Source organism: Haemaphysalis longicornis, unplaced genomic scaffold, assembly GCF_048455015.1.
Source record: "Haemaphysalis longicornis isolate Haplotype H1 unplaced genomic scaffold, Haemaphysalis longicornis Haplotype H1 scaffold_5, whole genome shotgun sequence".
Taxonomy (NCBI): Eukaryota; Metazoa; Arthropoda; class Arachnida; order Ixodida; family Ixodidae; genus Haemaphysalis; species Haemaphysalis longicornis.
The window spans coordinates 31,241,618-31,259,253 of NW_027526385.1; the positions used below are offsets into that span (position 1 = coordinate 31,241,618).

At 45.2% G+C, this 17,636-nt stretch overlaps 1 pseudogene across 1 annotated transcript in view; it reads left to right on the forward strand.

Annotated features, from left to right (window-relative positions):
* LOC144138027 (fatty acid synthase-like) overlaps positions 1 to 17,636 on the forward strand; it is a 64,913-nt pseudogene that overhangs the window by 30,842 nt on the left and 16,435 nt on the right. Inside the window, exons 14-18 of the transcript XR_013315804.1 lie at positions 4,356 to 4,610; positions 5,569 to 5,742; positions 6,794 to 8,018; positions 10,814 to 10,968; positions 16,455 to 16,667. The product of XR_013315804.1 is annotated as a fatty acid synthase-like (transcript). The remainder of the gene's footprint in view (positions 1 to 4,355; positions 4,611 to 5,568; positions 5,743 to 6,793; positions 8,019 to 10,813; positions 10,969 to 16,454; positions 16,668 to 17,636) is intronic.

The following is a 17,636-nucleotide window of genomic DNA, read 5'->3' on the forward strand; positions in this document are numbered from 1 at the left end:
CAAGAGCGTCTGCTTGTTACTTTTTTCGGTCGTTGTCTATACTTTTGGGGTTATATCAAAAAATGAATTCTAAGAACTTCTGCTTTGTGAATGCGAAAAAATTATTGTCCAATCGAACGCCGCAGAGTGTTCCTAAATATAGGATTGTTATATCGTAGAAAATCTGAATTGGTAAATAGACCATGAGCCCCGAACCACAGCTTTCATTCTTACTGGCCAATTCGCATCAGTGGGAATTTCTTGGAGCGTTACTCAGACCTTACGTGGGGTAACATAATGTTGGGCCTAGCAATGTGCGAATAAATCGCGAATGTTGAAACTAAGGAGCAGGCATATTTGGCCCCGTGTGCGAAGAGAAGAATAGTGCGGCGTGTTAAGACACTGGACAAGGTCAAGTCTTGTTATCGCTGGCTACTGAGATGAAGACTTCAGATACAATTAGAAAAATGTTTGAGAAAACTTGTCAAAAAATGAGAACCAAGCCCACCATCGGAATTAAACAGGTCGTACTAGTTTCTATAAAGTGTGCGGCGGGGGCTGTTGGTGCATAGCTGCTCACATAGCTGCTCACTATGTGAAGTAAACCATGAAGTTGTCCAAAATGTTTTCCCATACGTCGACCACCACTCGACTGAGTTGAACAGACGGGAAGGTCTAACCAACAAAAAAGTGTTGCGGAGCTGTTACATACTTTCATCAATTTGGCCGCTAGCCGAAAGTTCAAAGAAATACAAAAATGCCGGCCACCTTCGCAATTTATTTATGAAGAGCGAGGAAACAGCAAAGTTGGTGGTCTTCACTAGGTTTAACTTGGCTCTTCTTAGGCCTGCCCCTTTCTTAACAGAAAGATGATTAAAACGCGAAGCTTTTAATGCAAATTGAGTTACATCAAACTCCGCAATCCACCCTACTAAAGTGGAAAATTCGAAATGCCAAAGTTCGAAGAAAAATTGTACTTCAATTCAGCTAAAGTTCAAAGCCGACGCCCGCGGTACAAACTCCAAGGAAATGCTGAGTGCCCGAATGCGATGACAGCGCAACCGGATAGACGCCGTTTTTGTAACGCGAGAGACCCACGTTCGATTCCTACAACGGCAAGTGGTTTTAAAGACGATAGTCTTTCTTGGGCTACTTAAACACAGAAATTTTGATCTTTCTGTCTGTCTGTCTGTCTCTGTGTCTGTCTGTCTGTAACACGATTCAGCCATCTGGCCAAACTGAAACGGAAGCTCCACAATAGTCTCATATACTCACAGCTAAATCTAGACGTCTGAATATGGTGTCAGTGTTCATACTTGTCAACATTGTTGAACAAGGAGAAAACATTGCGCAAATATAAGGAAGCAAATCAATACATGAGTAATACTTGCTGTGTTCCTTTATTAAAAACTTTATGGATGCTTGGCTTTTGCGCTAGCAAACGACATACTACATCAACGGCAGAAAACCGTCATCTGCTGTTGCCAGCGGCACCTACTGGCGGCTTTATGAAATCAAACGGCAATAGCAAACAAAGGTTTCATTAGGTGGGACCCAGGCTCCGTTCGGAACGCTTGTGGAGTAGGGCAACGTGAAAATAAAGACATTGTAGAAGGGCGCCTTCATTCACGCACGTCTCTGCCGTACAGCAGCACTGGCATCGAGATACCCGACTTAGAGCAGTGGAACGCTGTAAATTTAAACTGACTTGATGAAAACTCTAGCGCGTTATCTTGGGAGGAAAGAGAGGAGCGAGGAACACTATGAGAGGTGAGCCGGAAAGAGAAAGGAGGTCTGCACTTGGCAGGGGCGCCAGTCGACTACCGTCTTTCGGCGACATCTTTCGGCGACACCCTAACTCCCAAAATGTGCTAATGGGCACCTTGCGTCCAGGCCACTTACCTCACACATTTTGGCATAGCATTTTTCCCCTCTCCACTTCGCCAAGCGGAGCTTCCTGTTAACGCTCCGCACAGCTAGAGCTCAAGCTTCGACAGCTGAACTGTTAGGCGGGCATAACTACCTGTTTGTAGACATTGACTTCTGCGTAGCAGACAACACTGTAGGTTGAACTTCTGTCCCTGTGGCTTCTGTCCTTTGAATCTGCTCATTCAAAAGCGGTAAAACGTGAAGCTGCCTTGACGTGCATGCTTAGAGGGGAGGGCGCTATTACAAAGTCTTCTTCTTATCGTATGCATATCAGTTTAGACTCCCAAGTTTCAGGATTGTTTGATACCGGTTACCCTAGTTTGCACCTGTCGCCTGCATCGAAAGCCTTGCTTCTGAAACTGAAGCGTAAGCGGCTACATCCGAGGTGACAGCCGAAATAAAAACAACGCCTGAGGAGGTACCGTGGTTCCATACAGTAGATCACGACCTTGAGCGGGTCGCTCCAAAACAAGGTCCCGTTGTTTTTGCGCAACGTGCAAGTTTAGTTGGATGTGCAGCCGTATCAGCTGAAAAGAGACACCTGGTTTATGCGGAAGGAAGGGCGTCATAAATACGTGGTATGCAAAGTTGGTATTGTCTTCGAATCATTTATCAATAAAGAACGGCACTGCGCTTCAAGAGGACAATTACCACTGACAGAAGTCAAGACACCATGAAAAATGAGCTTTCCGAAGCCTACTCCATTAAAAAATCGCGAAGTGTGAATGAGTGAACAGTCGTTATCACATTTTACAACAATTTTTTGTTGACAATATGTGGCAGGCCGACTCTAAATTGAGTGGTATTTATAGATGTTACTTTCTGCTCTTATGTTTCTGTGTGTATGTAGAAGGCTACGTTTCGCGCCATCCTTTCTTTCAAACATTTGTGACCAGCGCATTTATTCGTTTCTCCCACTGTGTGTGTTTAGTACTACAGTCAAACCCGTTTATAGCGAATTGCAATATGCACAGCGATTAGTTCGATATATTTAATAGTTCAATATAGCCAAACCCGCCTATAATGAACTTATCTTTACAAGTTCGCAATCTGCGGGAGCCCCACTCCCCCTCCTCAACTCCACCATTCCCGCATGCAAAAACGAACACAGTAAAGTAGCCGTTACCATACCCAAAATAATCCATTTATTGCAAGTATTAAGGCTACTTTCCGCCTGAACTGCCTACTTTGCAAAGAAAAAAGCGGTCATTTTTGTTTTCACTTTCGTTTTGGTGGCTTCAACAAGAATAGCATTCTCTACACGAAACGTTATTTGCACCAGTTCGAGTCCGCGTCCTCCAAAATCTAAGAAGCATTGGCGGAGCACATTGACTGCCGAAAGCGCTTCATTATAAGCGTCGGGCGGCTTTCACTCGCTACATCATTGGGAATGTGGGGGAGCTCTTCCCACAGTTCCCCGATGCTGCTGTCTTTGTCCGTACTCGTTGACTGCGCGGGTTCCGTCGTGAGTCCCGTGCGTCGGAAACAGTTACGGAAAGTGTCGGGTGTCATGTCGCTCCATGCGAGGCGCAATGTCTAAGTCGCAACTCTTGCTCCGTGGTCGCGGCCAATCCACATCTCAATCGGCGCTCCGAGACTATGCATTTCGGCGGCCATTCTAGGCGCGCAGAGTTCGATATATCGGATGTGAACTTCGTTATAAGGAATATGTTTCCCATGGATTTCCGTATTTTTGTTCGACATATAGCATAATTCGCTCTATCCGGGTTCGTTATAGCCGGGTTTGACTGTAGAGCTATATTTTGCGCGCAGCATTTTCTTGGTTGCGCTCACCGTCAGCGGAAAACTCGGAACAAGACCGTTATATGTTTTTCAACTCACGACAACTTAAAACCAAAACGTGAATCACAAAGGTTCTGAGCACTGTGTTGTCATGTTGCCAGGTCTTCCTTAGGGAAAGTTTGCATATCAGTCGTGTGGTCATGCTGCAGCTAAAGAATTAATATGAACGAAACGCGTTACGAACTCGCTACGGGAACCAAATCTGAAAAGAATTCCCGCATCTCCACGATGTGAATCATCACGAGTGGGCGAAGCGTTGGGGATCGTTCTTACTGTTAATTACCCGTGAGAGTGCTTCCTGCTGCCAAAACGATCTCGAATCCAACTCAATCTTATACAATTCAATGTAATCCAATTCCAATGCAATCCAAATCATATTAACTCCAACCCAACGCTCTTAGCGCATGCGCAGCAAGGCTCTCAATAAGCGCTCTCTCTCTCTCTCTCTCTCTCTCTCTCTCTCTCTCTCTCTCTCTCTCTCTCTCTCTAACCTTTTGTAAACCTTTTATTTTGTTCTTGTTAACCTTTTGTGAAGCTTTTGTTAACAGATGTTTCGATTTACACGGTGCTGTGCCGCGAGCACGGACGCCGGACAAGCCTTGGCCGTAAAGTTCTTTGCCCCTAAAGTTGGTCTTTGTCCACAGGTGCCGTTCGTTTGCGGGTAAATGTCACGCGCGACACAGAACAGTTTCAAGTGAGCAAAGATGGTATTGTTGCCGCAAGTGGAAGCATTCGTGTTGCTCTGGATGACATAAAGCTTCTCAACACTTTACCACATCCTACGCCAGAAGAGGCAGTGGTTTACGAGCTAGAAGCTGAGGACGTGTACAAGGAACTCAGACTACTAGGCTACAAGTGCAACGGGGTGTTTCGGGGCATCTGCAAGACCGATATTAACTGTGAGTATTCTGTGTTTTTTCCCCTCTGGTCTAGCACATCTATTCATCCGATAGGCAAAGCTTCCTCAGGGGATGAATTGCTTGTTTGCACTGCCTGATTTAGAAACGAAATATCTATAACATGATATCAAATTCTAAGAACAACAACAGGCAAAGTTCTACCTGTTATTTTTTGTAAAACTTCACAACCAGCAGTCATGCGTGCGGTGTTAGGGTTGGTTAATAATTTAAAGTTCAAAATTATTATCGAAAGTTTAAAATTAATTATTAAATTACGCATGCGCAAACAAAGTAAGGGCGTACCTTCCCGCAGTCATTCGAGTAGTATTTTTGTACACGAAAACATTAAAAACGAGTTTCGCACATGTTCTGTGGTGCCACTATATTTAAGCCCCGTTAACCAATATTCTTTGCGTAGCCCTGTTCCGTCTAGTACCGACATTTGGAACGAAGGTCACATGTATGCTTTTTTGATACCCCAAACAAAATAACATTCTGGTCATTTTTAAATTATATGTGGGAAAGCTGTGGTTGACAGTGCTAATGCGTAGCTATGCGTAGCCATGCGTAGTCTTTGCGCAGCCATGCGTATAAAACAAAAAGAAGTAGGCGAATACAATAGGGAAAATGATTTTATTACATTGTACGAAATACCAAGGAATTTATTATAGCGCTGCAACCAACTAGACTACATCATTACGTTCGTAAAAAAGTTGTGCGCAACGAAGCCATCCGGCTCACCAAAAAACTTCTAGAAGTCCCCGCAATTATCGTGAAAACCATGCCGCACTGTTGTTTTACATGCACACGCATCAGTTCTTGAAAAGTGGTGGATGAGGACGTTACTTCGCCCTTTAGATCACCTATTTTTGCGGTATTCATCTTTGTGTCAGTGTTTTTATAACCATATGTATCTTGAGGTATAAGTAAGCAGCTTGCTTTGTTAAAATGTTTGCAGTTCGGCACGGCCAGCTCCAATGGGAGGACAACTGGGTGACATTTATGGACGCCATGTTCCAGTTTGTTGCACTAAACAACTACCTCCGAACATTTACAATGCCCGCGAGTATCGAGTTCTGTTGTATAGACCCCCAGCTACATGCACGCACTGTGGAGAACGCTGGCCATGCCGGTAATTGATTTTTATTTTGCTAATTTTGCAACGTGTTTAGTATGGAATATTGCACTTAAAATTTCAAAAAAATCTGAAGTTCGTCATTGAGACGACTTGATGTGCTTTTAAATTATACGCTCCCTGTGGAAGATTGTGGCCTCAGAGTTCACAGAATCGGTTTTTATAAAATTGCTGTTTTCGTCATTACTTTGGTGAGCAGCGGAAATCGCACTGGGGCTTTCAAACGAGGTATAGAAATATAAATAGCAACGTTGTTTCGGTCAAAATAATATCCAATGCAACAAGAAAAAACTCCCTCTTTATCGCATATATCGGGATACATTCGATACATTTGTCGGGAGTCGGGAACGGGGAAGTTCTACATTTTTCACTTTTGCTGGTGGTAACGTAAGCGATAAAGGTGTAGACTTGTTAACTGCTGTGAAAGTGTTCATTCTGTCGCAGACCTATAGAAAAATTTATACTTGGTCACAGCGCGAAACACGGGACAGACAGAAGGATAACCACAGGAGAGGCGCTGACTCTCAACTGAAATAATTGAAAACCCGCCACAAACAATTATACCGAAGTATAACGAAGGCAAACAACACCGCCCGCGTAAAAGTAGCATACAAAAACAAATAAAAGCAGAAAAAAGAAAAAAAAACATGACTTAACTGTTGTTATCCATGAACTGAACCTCTTTATCAGTACGCACCACTGAAGGGTGGCGCACGCACTTTTCGTCCCTCTTGCTAATTTGATAGGCTTCAACTATCTCTCGGTGTAACTGCTTCGGATGCTTGGTAACAATATCAGTTTCCTCAAACACCGGATGGCAGCCGCACCTGTGGCAGTCGGTATAAATGTTTGGGGCGGTTTTTCAATAGAGTCAGTTAAGAGTCAGCGCCTGTCTTGTCGTTATTCTTCTGTCTTGTCGTTCGCGCAGTGATTAAGTATGAACACCTACCAACTCGCCCAACTTGCAACTGCCCCATAGAAAAAATGTTGTCGAAGAAGGCAGTAGTCATTACCACTATTCCTTTCCCATTTCTTTCTCTTTAAACAGGTGCACACGTGGTGTATGAACGCTACCTCAACACGTGCAGAGCGGGCGGAGTCGCCTTACGGAATGTCACATACAACCCCATTCCGCGTAGCAGTGATCCAGAAGTGCCCCTCCTAGAAGAGTTTCGCTTCATTCCTTACTTTGACAGCGAGGCGGACAGACAACGGCGGGAGGCAAGCCTGCAAGATTACATTGAGATGTGCTCTTCCATCGCCTACCGAATTCTCAATCTCTACTCTCCAGACGGCACAGATCCCTTCACTCAGTTCTTTAAAGTAGATGGCATCGCTGCTAAATCTCCCGACAGCTTCCCGGCGCATCTTGCCGAGAATCATGGCCTCCTACGAACCCTAATCACTGTTCTCAAGTTCGTAAATGACTCGACATCTTCCTTGGCCTTATGCGTCCACTCAGCTGTATCTCTTCACAAACGGGACCTCGAGGCTGACATTCTGAACACAGCCCTATTTGGGGAAGACCCTTTGAGGCACGTCCTTGACATTGTGACTGAGAACGTGATCGGCAAGAAATTCAAGGTCTTGGAGCTTGCGTTCGGAAAAAACAGCTTGCTCCTGGTACCATGGGTACGCTCACTGTTGCACATTTCAAACGCAACGCTGAAGAGTGAGTACACTGTGGCCCGCGCATTCACCGACATTACAATCTCGGAGGAACTCCTAAAGGACATCAATGTAGTTGATTTTCAATCGGTCTTTTCCTCCGAAGGTGAACTATCCGAAGCCCATTTAGTAGTCACAAGAGTGAGCACTGTGGACTACGTAAGGTACCGTTCTCTTCCTGAGCAAATGTCCTCAATTTGCAAAGAACACGCCTTTGCTCTTATCGCCGTTCGTACAGCTCTGAGCCCCGCCGAGTTGTTGCTTAGAAATGCCAGCCAAACGGCCTTCAAAGCTCCTGCTTGTGAAGCTCTCCAAGCGAGGTTCGAGGACAACGGATTTCGACTAGTCGCGCACAAGTCGAACAAATTGGCGTCTCTCCTGTTGTTTCGAAAGTGTACGTCGCCGGTTGAATCATTCGTTCCCGAAATGGTCAAAATCCGCAGCTCGGACTTTGACTGGGTCGAGGCGCTCAAAGAGAAGGCGCAAAAGCTCGGAAGCGGGCCACGCGAGAGAACTCTGTGGCTTCTGTCTGAAAACGCCGGAATCAGTGGAATCATGGGACTCTTGAAGTGCCTTCTTCTGGAAAGTGCTGGGAGGCATATCAGGTAGGCATACAACGGAATGCTTTAAGCCTAGATTTCACACCAGCCGCGATGGCTGAGGTGATATGGCGGTGTGCTTCTGAGCACAAGGACACGGGTTGGATTCCTGGCCGCGGCGGCCGCTTTTCTGAGGGAGGCGAAAAGCATTAACGCCCGTGTGTTCTAGATTTCGGCGTACGTTACAGATCCCCAGGTGGTCAAAATTAATCCGGCGCCACCTACTACGCCGCGCCTCATTGCCTGTGTTGCGTCGGAGCTAGAAACCCTACAATAATGAAGCTTAGATTTTATGAGCCAGCATGATTCACACTTAGTATTCCAAATGACGGCCGCTGGAAGTGTAAAATCTGTATATATTTAAATGTGCCACCTCACCGAACTTCACACTGAACCCGCAGCCGTTTCGGAACCTTTCATGCATATGTCTTTGGCACCTTTCTTATGACCTTTTTTTCCAAAACAACTGATACTCCGATGGGGTAACATAATTTTCTATTTAAACAGCACACACTTCTCTCGGAATTCTCAAAGTTTTACTATTTGGTGAAAAACTTGCGTAATCCCCATTCGAGCCATGAGTGCAAACTACTAGTAAGATGTGTTGAATGCGGTCGACGAGCCCTCACAAAGGTGGTTAAACGGAATTAGAGACGTTATTAAATACAGTGGCTGTATTTTACAAAGAACAGAGAGGCAAAAGTTTTATGCGAATATTGCTACGCCTTCCATTCGCGGGACTGAATCCCCGTCATCCCTGCAGCTGCTTTTACCATTCACCAAAAACACCTGCCTTTTGTAATACGTAAGCAACAGAATCCCTGTGTGCGTAAAAATATACGCCGTCGATTTACGGACCGAATGCGAGAGCGAAATAGGAAGGGCAGGGCACGGGCGTAAAGCTGAAGTGAATCTAAGCTGAAGGTGGTGGCGCTGCTTTCGCGCAGCTGGCGGCTTGTTTATCGGGAGGTAGAAGTACGTCGCTGCTACGTGCACCCTTTTCCTGGGTCCCAGCGCAAAGACCCGTTTGAAGCGAGGATAGCATTGAGTTAGCGCCTAGGAGGATGAAATGGAAATAGCGGCGGTAACCGAATGCCGATGCTGGTAAACATTGAAAGGGTCGACGGATAGCCAATGGTACTACTACTGAAGCGAGCCAACGATACCACTGGGGTGGTTATATAGAAAAGCAAGGTTAGACCAGGGTGTCCTGGCGTGTGAAAAATGCCTTGATGCGGACTTCGGAAGCCAGAACCGAGGCCTCCCGATCGAGGTGAGCGCAAGCCCGTGAAGGCAAGGGACAAGCTGCTCAGGCATGGTTAGAGATGCACAATAAAATTTATATTATTTTTGGTGCACTTTTTTCTCCTACTTGCAGTGCCGCGAGCCTCGTTCTTCTAGATAGTGTTCTTCATTCCGGAAGACAAGTTCTATCAAATAGTGCCAACACCTGATCAACATAGGAGAATGATATTCATCTATCCTTATCCGCATTTACTTCGCGTATTAAGATAGGCCTCGGAAGTCGTTCATACCCTTCAAAGCGGTAATGATGAAAGCGTTTCTAGTCGGAAGCTCTTTTGCGTGTTGCGGCTACAATCTATGAAACATTCGTGCGCTACAAATCGTTACAATAGGCGTATGATAACAGGATAGAAGCCAGTGCTCTTTCGACACGCGATAACTTCAATGCCGACTTCGGTTACCATATTTCCGGGAGTGGTTATTCAGACAGCTTACGTGCGCAGGCCCCTATGTGATCCCATCCAGTCAATGGATAGTGAAACGGCCTTAGAGGAGCTTGAAATCCTCAGAAAAATAGGCCACCAACATTTTGTTCACAAACATCTCTTTAAGCAATTCCAGAAAAGTTATAAGCAAGCCCAATGTATTTGCCGTTGCCCACAGCATAGCGTGCCACCAGCAATGCCGGAATATTCCATCTCCCACAACTGGTTTTGCTCACGTACTCCTACATGTTTTAGGTACAATAGGCTGATGCTGCACATTTGATTGATTGATTGATTGATTGATTGATTGATTGATTGATTGATTGATTGATTGATTGATTGATTGATTGATTGATTGATTGATTGATTGATTGATTGATTGATTGATTGATTGATTGATTGATTGATTGATTGATTTTAGGGTTTAACGCGCCGACGCAACGCAGGCGATGAGGCGCGCCGTAGTGGAAGGCTCCGGATTAATTTTGACCACCTGGGGATCTTTAACGTGCGCCGAAATCTCGCACACACGGGCGTTTTTGCTTTTCGCCTCCATCAGAAAAGCGGCCGCCGCGGCCGGGAATCGAACCCGCGGCGACCTCGTGCTCAGCAGCGCAACGCCTTAGCCACTGAGCCACCGCGGCGGGTAGGCTGAAAAGTTGCCTTGAGGCCTCCTCTTACAGGAAGATCCAAGCTTGAAACAAATTGCAACTTCTTCGAGTGTAACAACCATGCACTTATGCTATTGCAAACTACCCTTTGCACGTTATAACACCGATATCTGGAAAATAACTGCCGTGTTTTTTTTTTTTTTTTGAACACTTCGGGGAAGGCGCCCGGCCACTTGGTTAAAGCGCCCTAACGGTGATCGGCCATAAAGGTTTCAATTAAAACCAGTGTTGCGCGTACGTATTCAATTTATGCCGTTACTAGTGAGAGCGAAAATGTTAGAAAATGAGTACTCTCACTTACTGGAATATTCCAAACTTTCTTCCTGCTAATTTTCATCGCTTTCGAACCACGACAATCGTGGTTTGTTATATTCCGCTTTCGTTTTTGCGCCATACCCAGGTGCGTCTTCGATGCAAGTCATTCCGGATCGAATAAAGCATCCAACTTTAGCCCGAGCGACCCGGAGTACCGAAAAATCTTGGAACGAGATCTTGTCATGAACGTGTACTGTGATGGACAGTGGGGATCCTACAGGCACACCCTTATGCAGACCAGTAAGTATATACAATTGTTTCTGTTAAGACATTATGGCAATTAATTGTTTAAAGGTACCCTGCAACACTTTTTTTATTTTTTTTTTAATTCTACATTTTTTTGTGACGTCGTCCGCAAACACATCCAGTCAGAAGATTAGGTGGACACACAGTACTTCAGACAAAAAACTGCTTTACGGCCATCAGATAACTCGGAAACCTCTCAAAACGTTTTCTTCTCTTTCTGAGTGTTTGAGCGCTCGAATCACGTCATTACACCTATGTTGCGGTTATTCGCCGCTTCCTCTCTTTTGAAGCCGCAAGCATAATCGATAGCCACTATGAAAAATCCAAAATCACAGCTAAAACCCAGCGCGCATAGTTCTGCTTCGACGAGCAAATCACGCAGTGCAGCTCCTTGCTGGTGAATGCGACGGCTTTCATAATGCTTCCAGGCGTGAAGGAAACAGCAAAAGCGTTTATGGCAAGTGTTGCCTGGTCCCTTTAAAGCTGCATGTAAGAATGGCAGGCTCTTATGGTGACAATGACAGACACCCTCAGTGAAAACCATACTGCATGCAAATATACGCAAAACCTCTTCACGGTTGATTAAAAAAGTAAGCCATGTACCTTTTTGCCGCGTTAGGAGCCATGCCGTAGCGGCCGGCTTTCACCCGGTTAACGACACAGCGATTGGTTCTCACATTTCGAAAAATATCGCAAGAGGTGCAAGACCAGAGCAACGCTCCTAAAACAAAGAGTACTATCTAAACGGCATCAGTGAGCATTATCCCAACAGCGCAAAACGGTTGTTTACGTGTGTGCAGTGGGTTCGAAAGGATCATTCTTTGCTACAAGGGCAAGGGCTGTTGTGTCAAGGTGCACCCAGCGCTTTTGTGGTGCCCCTCCCCCTCATTTTTTCGAAGCCATTTTTATGCGTGATTGTAGTCTAGCCAATCAATGTCACTTTTAAGCTTGGTTGCTAATCAGTTCATTTTTTTACCAAGGAGGAAACAAGCCGGCTAAACACAATCAGCGAAAGTTAAGCCTTGTAAAGTCTACGAATCACTGTTCGGCAGGCCGATAAGAAGACCTTGAGGAAAATTTTCCGGGTTTATTACATGACTCGCTTCTGATTCGCCTTCTTTTTGAAACTAACTTTTGTGTTTTTGTGGATGCGTTTGAAGCGCTACAGACGTGGTGCCGCGGTTGTGGGTTTTGTGACGGGAGTTCTTCATGGATATTCTGCAAAACAATCCTGCTAAAGCCGACGATTGATGCAAGAGCTGTGTTCCTTGGCTTCGCGGCAAAATTTCGTAGGTTCGGAGAGTACTGGAGCATTTAGCCATCAATAGGCTTATGTAGGAGTTCGTTCAGTGGCACTCTTGTGTATCTAGTAAACAACGCTCTTTATCTTTAGTGCGCAACCATTACGGCGTATATTCCTTTCGCGTTAATATTTTTTCAGTCCTTCTTTCTCCTTACACAAACAATTCATTTTCCAAAAGTATGGTCGAAAAAATTTCTAACTTTCTCCAAACCCTCCGAAGATTAATACATTTACTTATTGTAGTTTGGAACGCAAAAAGAAAACACTCGGTGCTTGTTAGCGGATAATTTCGCCCTTTTAAGCTGTGGTCCACTATGTTTAGTATTGGTCCAAATGAAATTTTCTCACTGCTTCTGTTACGTGACTTGGTCCACGGAATTTATACCGTAAGCTCTGTTTTATCTCGTTTAATGGCACCGGATCATTCCGGGGCCTTTTTTCTTATCCTTATTGGCTACAAAGTTACAAGAAATGCACTACTTTATTTTATTATAGTATATAGAGACGTATGAATCAATGTTAAGTGATAAAATTTTCTTTTGAGTACAGAGTGAGTACAATCAGTTTCGTGGAGCCCCAAACAGCATAATGCTGAGGGTATATGCATTATAATATTCCAACCACAAAAACGCTGTTAGGCATAAGGATGTGTTTGCACTTCGCGTCTCTTCCGGGATTTATTCAGCCAAATTTATAATTTTTGCAGGGCTTACGGTTGGAGAAGCCTTCGCCTATTTGTGTCGATTTCACCTTCACTGTGGCTACACTTCTTATGCCTATAGATTCAGTAACGTTCTGCTCCATTCTCGCAAGCTGCAATTGCTTTTGCATTTATTAAACATCTTGCATTTATGAAACCAAGCATGTACTAAACATGTTCTGTCACCACTTTCTTTTTGTTTTGTTAGCTCACAGCCAGAATAAAAGCTCTAGCTCGGACATGCCGCAACTGGTCGACGTAAACGGTGTTCCCTCAAGAAAATATTGCCACATGCTACAGCCGTTTTGAATAATCAAAATAATCCGAGGCGCCGCTGAACTCTTGCAAATACGAAATATTCAACAAATGTAATTTTTCTTATAATATTATGCTTTAAGTTTACATTTTTCATAAAACTCATGCAAAAAGGTTTACTGAAGCTTCGTACTTAGTTTGCTTTTCTCCTTCATCGTGTTTTGGTGCTTCCCAAAAATATTTCATGGGAAGCCTTATATCTGTACCGGGTATCAGAAAACGAAGAAATATAACAAGGATGTTATTCGACTGTCGCACGCAATGCCACTTGATATTTAAATTTCTAGTGGGATATTTTTAAATTCTTATGGGCCTATGAAGGGCATGGATACCATGAAAACAAAAACATTAATGAAAAATAAATTCAGCAACTGCAAGAAATTTTCTGTACTCATAATAGAGTTTACTTGCCCTCTGCAAGCCTTCAAATAATTTTCACGATATCAATTCAGTAGCTGTAACTACAAGCAAAGTCGGAAGACCCCCGCAACGGTTTCGTTACAGGCACTTTTCGGGCCCCACGTATGTTAGTTGCGTCGTTCAGATACAGACGCAAAACGAACTATGAGGATCGGTACAGAAATAAGAAAGTTATCCAATTTTTACGTTCACAAATGCAAACAAATGTGACACGTGCACCCAAAGTTTCCGGATATGACACCGGAACTCCGGGACTTTACGCACCCTACGATTGCCTGAGCTTGCAATATTTTGTATATGTAAATGTGTCTACCAAACGCACCTACGTAATGCTTTAACTCAAAATTTTTCCCTAAACAGAGCAAAATAAAGTAACCCGTGGTAGTAACAAGAACAGACACTACGGCTCGTTTCGAGCACTTGTGTGCTCTTTCAAGCCGTGTTACGATCAGCTCATGATCACCCCACGTCCGGCGTCTGCCCGCTTCGCTACAACGCATGCCATATGGCCTGGCCCGTCTGCGTTCCATATTACGGTGTCTATCATCGGCAGATGTCGGCGCCCATGCCAGAAGTGTTGTTATCAGCGGGCATCGCAAAACGGACTGCAGCTTCATGGTTTTCAGTTCGCCTTCGTTGTCTCGACGTTTCAAGACGTTCTTTCGCGCTGGGAAGCTGAATTTGGTTCACCGAAAAACAATCACACTTTTTTTCTATAGCATAAGTCGGCTGCCAAGGCACAAATTCAACCAAGCTCTTTTAGGTGCGGCACATCTTTTGCTCTGAGGCATGTCCCTCCTGCGTCGTCGTCGTCGGCGGCGGCGTCCATCCGCAGCCCTCCTCCGTTCGCCTCTCCCACAGCTGTGTGCAACACTCTCACTCCGGCGCATTATCATAACGACAGCTGGCGCGTTTGGTTGGCGCGCGCTTCGCTGCGTTAACGCTGCGTTAACAGCTGCTGCGGTGCGCATGTGCGCGCATGCGCGACTCTCCTCCTCGGTCTCCTCTCATTCAAGCGCTGGGAATATAAAGCGGGTATCGCACTGGGTGGTAGCCGCAAAATCACGTGTACTCTCTCATTTCGCGCATGCATGTGCACGAAAATGTAAAATTTCCTCCATCGTCCCGTGTATGAGAACATCCGTATGTGATGGAAGGCGTACTACGCCTTCACAATACGTTTCACGCGATGTAGAGAATCAACCCAATGGAAACGCCAATTGAACCCCCAGATGCGCCGCATCACACCAGGGTTCCCTCGCGAGGAGACGGAGGCAATTTTTTGTTACAAAACTGTTACCAAAGACAACTGTAATTCTAGTCGTGCATTTCTTTAATGAAAAACTTAGCCTACGTCAGGGAGCTCGCAATTTGGCCATCTTTTTTAGTTAAACGGGATAGCTCTTGGTAAATTTGTTTAAGTATTAGGCAGACTGGGTTAATCTGCAAGATCGATTCGCATAAACAAATGCTATCTCTGCCAAACTTTTCGGAAAGCTACAAAAATTACACACATATATTAGTTGACCCCCAGGCACTCATACAAGGTTGTGCCCCTCGCCCCGTTGCTGCTATTCGGTGCACTGGCCCTGGGCTGATGAGCTGTCATGGAGGTTAAGGTAAAATAGAAGAGGAGATGGAACTCAATTGGTGGGCTATCGCCGGGAAACACTGGAGCCCACTTCCGCGCAGCAATAGATTTTATCAAAAGCTCCGTTCAAGAGCCCGTCGGCTCAAGCAAGCTCATTTCAAAATTGCCCAAATGACACCGTCGCCCTCGCTTGAATTAATTCGACAAATAATCTGTGGCTTTCAGATTATTACTCCCCGACTAGTTCCCACTCCCTCGGACAAACATGCTGACCATTTACTCGCACAGTACCCAAACAATTTTTTTCTGTATACGTAAAGTCATTGTCGTTTGTACTCTGGAACCACTGCAATCCCTCGATACAGCTCTGTATCGAACAAAAAGGCCTCATTTCTGGAACACCGAGTGGTTAACGCACCACACTCATGTTTTGAAAGTCGATGGTATGACCCCGCGTGGGCTTGTTTTCTTTTTTGTGCGTGATTAACTTGGCAGCTACTTTTTATACCACGATATGTTACTGCTTCTCCCCTTTCTATGAACCCACAAGTAGCGTTCAGGTCAACTCTCACTAGCAAGGAAGCGCATGTACTTCACAGCTTTAATCACTGGAGACATAAATTCAAAACATATTTTGTTATGAACAGCCGACCGGTTGACCAAAAGTAGATTGAAGAGTATGGTAGAGTTTCGAAAAAAGAGCCTAGCAACACAAATCAACGCAGCCACCGGCAGGTGGCTTCGGCGCGCGTCTCCACCTTCTCTTACTTGTCGGAGCTGTATCGGTGCGGTTGGCGCGGCACGGCGCCGTCAAGAAGCGCGGAAAATAGCTTCCCTGGACAGACAACCATTGCCTTAAAACGTCCGGAACGTGGCAGTTTTCGCTGCCCTACCTGGTCCCGTGAAGTGACGTCATCGGGGAGAGTGGGCAGCGAGCAGCTGTCCCCCGGCCTTTGAAAGGGAGATAAACGTTCAATTTGCTTGTCTTCTGAAATTTAAAAATTGAATAACTCTTTCAATTCTGCACGACTCTTGGTCATTCTTTTTTCTTCTATCTCTGCATGAAACGATGAACGGATGTAAAGCCCGCAAAGCTCGTGAAAGAAAAACGTTGCAGGGATACTTCAATGGTCTCTACTTGGATTTTACAGGTGATGTCCTGAAGAGGACCACGCAGTTCGCGTACCTAAACGTGGCTCCCGGTGACAGCTCCAGCGTGCAGTGGTGTGAGTCTTCACTGCCGTACAAATACCCATCTGTACCCCGGACCACCGAGCGGCATCTTTGCAGTGTGTATTATGCGCCGCTGAACAACCGAGACATTATGATCACAACCAACAAACTTCGGCGGGATGCTTTGCCTGGTGAGAAAAATAGTACTCGGCCTGTGTGGCCTTGGTTATTTCTGTGGCTTAGCACCCAAAGTTTTCCTATTGCATCGAATGTTCGTTTGCTTTTCCTCCCGGCATTTTGGGCGCTCCAGTTGCTGTTCCTACTGTGTTCCTACTCTCATGCGGCGCTGGCTATCTTACATTACAACGGAAAGTTGCGCAAGTTGGTACTGGGATGACTTATGCATACTTTCCAGGGCCACAAAGACGAGAACAGGGTGCTTGTCTTGTGCGCATTCATCTGCGGTGTTCGCGTGTTTTTTGCACCAGAAAGTATGCATAAGGGTGTCCCTCCACATTGCTAGCCGCTCGCCTCCGCACACCGCGGCTGGTGGCGTTGAAAAGTGTTTCTCAGATCGTGCGTGCTGGCCAACGGTAGCACCTTCGCCACGCAGCGAAACGTGGTGCAAACAGCGAATCTGTGCTGAATCGAAGACTTGAATCAAGGCAACGCTATGTGGCAGCCATGAAAGACGGTGGGAGCCGTGAGCACCAGGCTCAGAAGTAACAAGCGCGACAACTCACACTGATCAGGGCCAGAGCTCTATAGAAAAATGTTTAGACGAGAGGTTTAGATGTCTCGTAAAACTTAAAAAGTCGTCGTTGTCGTTTTCAGCCAACACAAGGGGTACAAAAATAACGGCCACTTTAAAACTAAATCAACAAAAAACACATTTGAGTTTGTATAGGGTTTGGACCCGGATCACAAAAGTGGGAGGAAAATGCGGTGAATACCACGATGGTCGGTATCAGCCTCAATGTCCTTAGAGGGAGAAAGTGAAAAGGGGTAAGCAAATGTATCTTAAAGGGATATGATGTGCTTCTGTCTATCTTCCGTTTCTACTTGCATTGCGTATACTGGCTCAAATAAACACACTTTTCATGGCTTATACGATAAGGCGTTATTTATTTTACAAAGCCTGAAAGACAAAACAACTGCCA